Genomic DNA, 7440 nt, shown 5'->3' with positions numbered 1-7440 from the left:
AAGCTTCTTAAATATTTCTAAAAAATTTGAAAATTGTTTATCCAACTTCTACTGAAAAAGTCTCTGAGGAAATGGAGGTGGTGGTTTTTCCAAATCAATTTTTAGTGGAGAAATAGGTCTCTCAGAATCTTTTGGAGGGTCCTCTTTTGATTCTTCAAGTTCTTCTCTCTCTACTTCAATTTCTTTTTGAACCCGACCTTCCAACTCTCTTCCGCTTATAAGTCAAACGACTTTTACTTTATATTTCTAATTGTAGCTCCTTAACTTTGTAATTGATTTCTCATTTGTAACACCACTTCTTCTATAGACAAGTTCTTCTCCTTAAACTGTGTATTGCTGTTGAAACTTGAACTTGAAGGATAAGTAGATCTATAATTTTTATTCCCTTGGTTGTTCTAGTTTCCCAATGAGTTTCCTTAGCTGTTCCCCCATTGCTGATTATTACCATCTCAATTGTTATTCGAGTTAAAGTTGGGATGATTCTTCCAACCTGGGTTATAATAATTTGAATATGGTTTATTTTGCTTATTATTTGTGATATTGAAAGTTTCTAATGATGCTTGAGAATCTACCATTTGGCCTAATGAATTCTTTTTAATCATGGAAGTTGGTTGAGAAAAATTCATTCCAAATTGATCAAACTTCCTTGAAATTGCAGCAACTTGATTTGCTAACATGGTAAATGCATCAGTTTCATGAATATTGGCTACTTTCTTAGGATTTAACCTCCCAGAAGGCCATTAAAAATTATTGGTAGCCATTTCTTCAATTAAAGCATAAGTGTCATGAAATCATTTTGACATCAACGAACCACCAGTAGCGGCATCGATAATTGATCTAAGAGATCCAACTAATCCATTATGGGACGCTCCAAAAGATTCTGAAAGAGCTATTTCTCCACTAAAAATTGATTTGGAAAAACCACCACCTCCATTTCCTTATAGAATTTATCAACAAAAGCTAAGAAGTTGGATAAGCAATTTTCAAAATTTCTGGAAATATTTAAGAAGCTTACAATTAATATTCAATTTGCTGACGTCTTAGAGCAAATGCTGAGCTATGTAAAGTTTATGAAGGATATTCTCAATAGGAATAGGAAGTTTGAAGATAATGAGATTGTTGTACTTAGTGAGGAATGCAGTGAGATAATTCAGAAGAAGCTTCTTGAAAAGCTTAAAGATCCTGGTAGCTTTTCAATGCTATGTGCAATAGGAGACATATTTTATGGGAAAGCTTTATGTGACTTAGGTGCAAGCATTAACCTTATGCCATTATCAATATTTAAAATATTAGGATTAGGAGAAATAACCCCTACTACTATAACTCTGCAGTTAGCACATCGTTCAATAACATACCCTAAAGGAGTTATAGAAGATGTCCTAGTGAAAGTGGATCAATTTATCTTTCCTGTTGATTTCATTGTGCTAGATATGGAGGAAGATAAAGAGATACCTATCATTTTGGGGAGACCTTTCCTAGCCACAGGAAGAGTAATGATAGATGTGCAGAAAGGGGAATTAACAATGTGCATCAATGATCAAACTGTTACTTTTAACATTTCAAAATCAATGAAATACTCTGCAAAAGGTAAAGATAATGAATTCTATAGGTTGGATGTTATAAGAAATCTAAGTGCCTGCCATTTTAGAACTACTAATGAAGAAAAATCTGAAGTACAAGATTTGGAGCACAAGCAAGAAGAGGAATTAAATCAATGTAAAGATCTTTTTAAGGAAAATTCGAACTATGTTTGAGAAAGTTTTAAATTTTTGGACACGATAGACAAAGATAAATTATTTTGTCCATCTATTGAAAAATCTCCAGAACTAGAGTTGAAGTTACTTCTTGATCATTTAAAATATGCCTTTTTAGGAGATTCCTCTACTATACCAGTTATAATTTCCTCAAAATTAATGATGGAAAAAGAAAAAAGGTTGATGAAAATTCTGAAAAATTTTAAGAAAGCCCTTGGATGTACAATCGTTGATATTAAAGGAATCAATCCTTCAATGTGTATGCATAGAATTCATATGGAAGAGAACTGCAAACCCAGGGCTGATCTGCAAAGGAGACTGAATCATGTTATGAAAGAAGTTGTAAAGAAAGAAATTTTAAAGTAGTTAGATACTGGAATTATCTACCCTATTTTAGATAGTGCATGGGTTAATACATTTCATTGCGTTCCTAAGAAAGGAGGAGTAACTGTAACTGTAAATGAACATAATGAGTTAATACCTACTAGACAAGTTACAGGGTGGCGAATATGCACTGATTATAGAAAATTAAATCTTGCCACTATGAAAGATCATTTTTATTGCCCTTTCTAGATCAAATGCTGGATAGACTAGTTGGGCATAAATACTTTTTTTTCTGGATGGATATACTGGTTATCATCGAATTCAAATATATCCTGAGGATTAAGAGAAAACAACGTTTACCAGTCCTTATGATACTTTTGCTTTTATAAGATACTTATGATACTTTTGCTTTTATAAGAATGCCCTTTGGTTTATGTAATGCCCCTGCTACATTTCAAAGATGTATGATGGTAATTTTTTGTGATTTAATTGAAAAAAGGATTGAAGTATTCATGGATGACTTTTCAACATTTGGAACTTCATTTGACTCACGTTTAGAACATTTATCCAAAGTTTTTAAGTGTTGTGAAGAAACTAATTTAGTCCTTAAATGGAAAAAACATTAATTTATGATAACATGAAAAATTGTGTTAGGACATCAAATATCAGAAAATGGTATGGAAGTAGATCCTGCTAAAATTCAAGTGATCGCTAATTTACCTTATCTAACAAATGTAAGGGAAATTAGGATTTTTTTAGGACATGCTGGATTCTACAGACGATATATTAAAGACTTTTCAAAGATTGCTAAGCCGCCTTTATGTCATTTACTGGAGAAAGATGCAATTTTTAATTTTGATGAGGAATGCCTAAAAGCTTTTAAGTCATTAAAAGAAAAACTAATCACTGCACCAATTGTAGTTTTACCAAACTGGGAAAAACCTTTTGAATTGATGTGTGATGCTTGTGATTATGCTATTGGAGTTATTTTTAGACAAAGATATGATAAAATTTTCAAAGTTATTTACTATGCCAGTAAAACTCTTAATGAAACTCAAATTAATTATACAACAACTGAAAAAGAGTTTGTATACAGATAGTATATGCTTTTGATAACTTTAGATCATATTTAATTGGAACTCATTGTGTATTGCGTACAGATCATTCTGCTATTAAGTATTTAACGAAATAGAAGGATATTAAACTTATACTTATAAGATGGATTCTTCTTTTATAAGAATTTGATTTTGTACTAGTAGATCGGAAGGGGATTAAAAATCAAATTGTTCATCATTTGTCCAAGCTTGAATTAGAGAAACCACTCTTTTTAAAAAGGAAATTAATGAACATTTTCCAGATGAAAAATTGTTCAGTATGAATGAGTGGTGTGTTTCGTGGTATGCCAACATTGTGAACTTTATTGTTAGTGATATTAAACCCTATAAAATGACATACCAACATAAGAGGAATTTATTTCTGAAGCTAAGACTTATTTTTTGGATGACCCATCTTCATATAAACAAGGAAAGGATCCGATTATTCGAAGATGTGTACCATTAGAAGAAACTTATGAAATTAATTATATGCTAGAAGTTGAAATATTTGATGTTTGGGGATTAGATTTCATGGGACCATTTATAGCATCTTTTGGAAACTTTTATATTCTATTAGCAGTTGACTATGTATCCAAATGGATAGAAGTTGTTGCTTTACCTCGATGTGATGCTCAAAGTGTTGCAAAATTTTTTAAAATGAATATATTTTGTAGATTTGGGATGCCAAGAGTTATCATTACTGATGGGGGAAGTCATTTCAGAAATACCATAATGGAGAAATTATTAAGGAAATATCATATAAATCATAGGATTGCTACTGCTTATCATCCTCAGACAAGTGGTTTGGCTGAATTATCTAATCGGGAAATTAAAAGAATTATGAAAAAATCTATGAATCCAAAAAAAATCGATTGGTCAGTCAAACTTGACTATGCTTTGTGGGCTTATAGGACTGCATACAAATCTCCTATAAGAATGTCCCCATATAGGCTAATATTTGGAAAAGCTTGTCACTTACTAGTTGAACATGAACATAAGACATATTGGGTGATTAAAGAGTTCAATTATAATTTGAAAGATGCTGGTGAGAATAGATTGTTACAAATAAATGAGCTTGAAGAGATAATCAACAAATCTTATGAAACTGCCAAAATTTATAACGAAAAGATGAGATGTGGCATGATCAAAGGATTCTTACTAAAAATTTTCAGCCAGGGCAACAAGTTTTTCTATATAATTCACGGTTAAGATTATTTCCAAGCAAATTTAAGTCCAGGTGGATGGACCCATTTATTGTGATTAAAGTTTATCCTTATAGAGCCGTGGATATTAAACATCCAAAGTCTGAGAAAATGTTTAAAGTTAATGAACATAGACTAAAACCTTATTTTATAGGGGGTCAACATAAGTTTAATCATAGAATGATTTTGGGTCAACTAGAGTAAGCACTGATTACGTCGGGATGACGACGTAAAACCAAGCTCTTTGTGGGAGGCAACCCATAGTTATCAGTGTGTTTTTATTTTAATTGTTATTTTATGTGTGATTAAGAAAATTTGGGGTAGTATTTTTGATACTATTATGTGTTAGTATTAATTTTAAGACTTTATTTAGTGATCTAGACATGTTAAAATGAAAATTTGGACGTTAAGTTGACTTGTGCAAAAATATGCACTAGCGCTTAAGTGCGGTAGTTTAAAAACATGTGCAAAATCATTATTCTAGAAGGGAAAACCACCTAGAAGTTAGAAATAACGTGCCAAGGTAGTTTCTAAACATGTCTAGGAGTTATTGTAATGATTTAGACCTATAAATAGAAGGGTTTAGTGAAGGAATTTCACCCCAGATCATTTCTATCCCTAAAGTCTAAGAGAGAGATGGATTTTAAGATGATGTCTTCATGGGAGATGGATTTGAAGAAGAAGGAGAAGACCATGAGTAAGAAATTCATTATTCAAAGTGCACAAGAGATGTATAACAGTTTCTTAGCCATTAGTATTGAAGGAATATCAAAGAAGATCAACAAAATTAATAATACCGTGTCTATACTGGAGACTAAGGTATTAGAGATTCATGCCCATCTTGAGCATATTGGATGACAATTGAAAATGCAATTTAGCCACACTAGTTACATAGAGGAAGTGGATAAGGAGATGTTTCTTAAGCAAAAGTGGATTGAAGAAGATTGCATCAGAGCATGTCACCATCATCCGTTTTATCAACTTTATATTCCAGTTACCCCAGGAGAGACTAATGAAAGACCTGGATTTGTTCCTTCTAATGAAGAATAAAATTAAGTTCTATGATTGAAGTTATGTTTTTGTGTGTTTAAAAGTGTTGTCTTAAAGTGTTTTAGTGTTTAATACTTGCTTTTAGTGTTTGTGTTACTTAGATGTGAAAGATTGTTAAGTGTTTGAATTTAGGAAAATTTTCTCATCCAAGATTATTTGGCATAAGAACTAAGTGTTTAAATGTATTTGTACTAGTTTGTGAATTAATATAAGTTTGTTTTTGTGAAATTTTGTGTTATTTTAGCCTCAAATTGAAATAGTTATGAAGGAGAATTTTAAGATAAAGGAGAGTTATAGGATGTTGAAAATAGTCATTTAAGTGGTATGACACCATTTAAGGGTAGTTTACTTAGGTAAATAATGCATTTTACCGAAGCGCCACATCTCGTGCTTTAGCGTGAGCAAACTCGAGAGGCAGGTGCCTAAGCACCACTTACCCCCGCTTAAGCGCCAGTTCACAAGAACCAGTTTGACAATGGTTAAAAGTGAATTTTTGAGCCGAAAATCACCATTTTTATGCCTCCCGTCACTTTCAACCTCTCAAAAATTCTATTTTGGAAGGCTAGGGCACAACTAAAGTGAAGATTTCTTGGTGGAATCAAGTGAAATCTACTAGATCCAAGTTCCTTGAGGTAAGAGCTTTACTTTTGAGTAAAAATTTTAGATTTTCACCATGTACTTTGAGCACATTTGGAGAAATTAAAAAATTCACTATTCATGGTGAAAAATGAGGAAAAATCTATGGAAATTGCGTGGGAAGTTTAGTTTGTGCTTTTGAAGGTTTGGTTTAGTGATTTAAACTTGAATTTTGAAGTTATTATTGGAATCAAATTTGTAGAATGGAACCAAGAAATGAAGAGGAGCAAAGGCAATGCCCCTTTTAATTTGAGTAAATTTGTTAGTTCAAAAGCTCAAGATTGGTATAGTGATGCATTGCAATCACACAAACTAATTTAGGAGTGATGTTTTAGAAATCCGGGTGGAGACGTCAAAAATTTGATTGTTCATTTTTTGAAGTTATTATTGGAATCAAATTTGTAGAATGGAACCAAGAAATGAAGAGGAGCAAAGGCAATGCCCCTTTTAATTTGAGTAAATTTGTTAGTTCAAAAGCTCAAGATTAGCTTAAAATCTCAAATCGGTATAGTGATGTGTTGCAATCACACAAACTAATTTAGGAGCGATGTTTTAGAAATTCGGGTGGAGACGTCAAAAATTTGATTGTTCACTTGTTTGTCCACCGACAGTAGGAATATTTCTGTTGTTTCTCTGTTGTAGCAGTTATATCTGTTGTGAGGGAGTTCTATGCAAATCTCCATGATGCTGAAGACAATCGAGTTATGGTTTGAGGAAAGTTGATACCTTTTTTGCCATAGGTAATCAACATATTTTACTATTTACCACCAGATACATTATGTTTTTATGCAAATTATAGTTCTACAGAAGCGGAGTTAGATGAGATTATTTCTTACTTGACTATTGGGAGAGGACTTTGGAAGATCACTAATGAGAGGAGAATCAACTTCCCAACTTCAAAGTTATGTACACCTTCAAAGGCCTGATACTATTTCATTTCTGCTCGTCTGCTTCTGACCAATCATCTCAATGAAGTGACCAGAGAAAGAGCGATGTTGAACTATTGTAATCAAGAGGGAAAGCTCATACACATTGGAGCTTTGATCCGTCAGACTATCATCGGTTCTGCTACAATTATTACAGTTTTGGAATTTGCTTCCTTGATCTTTTCTTTGTGTGAGCAGGCTGGAGCTAAATATGATAGTTTAGAGGAATTTTTATTACCTCTAAAGCCCATCATGAAGCTGAATGTAAAGACTTATTCTGAGCATTCAATTTTTTGCTGGAGAGGAAGATTTTCTAATGGAGATGTCTGCTGCTTCTACCTCTGTTGCTTCCACGTCTAGACCATTTACCTCACGTGATTCTACAATTCTAGGTGAGTCTATTGAGACCTAAGATCAATTATTACAGAGGATGATGGATACTATTAATTTTATC

This window comes from Phalaenopsis equestris, unplaced genomic scaffold (genome assembly GCF_001263595.1).
Source record: "Phalaenopsis equestris unplaced genomic scaffold, ASM126359v1 Scaffold233806, whole genome shotgun sequence".
Taxonomy (NCBI): domain Eukaryota; kingdom Viridiplantae; phylum Streptophyta; class Magnoliopsida; order Asparagales; family Orchidaceae; genus Phalaenopsis; species Phalaenopsis equestris.
Note: the sequence above shows the minus strand (reverse complement) of the source record.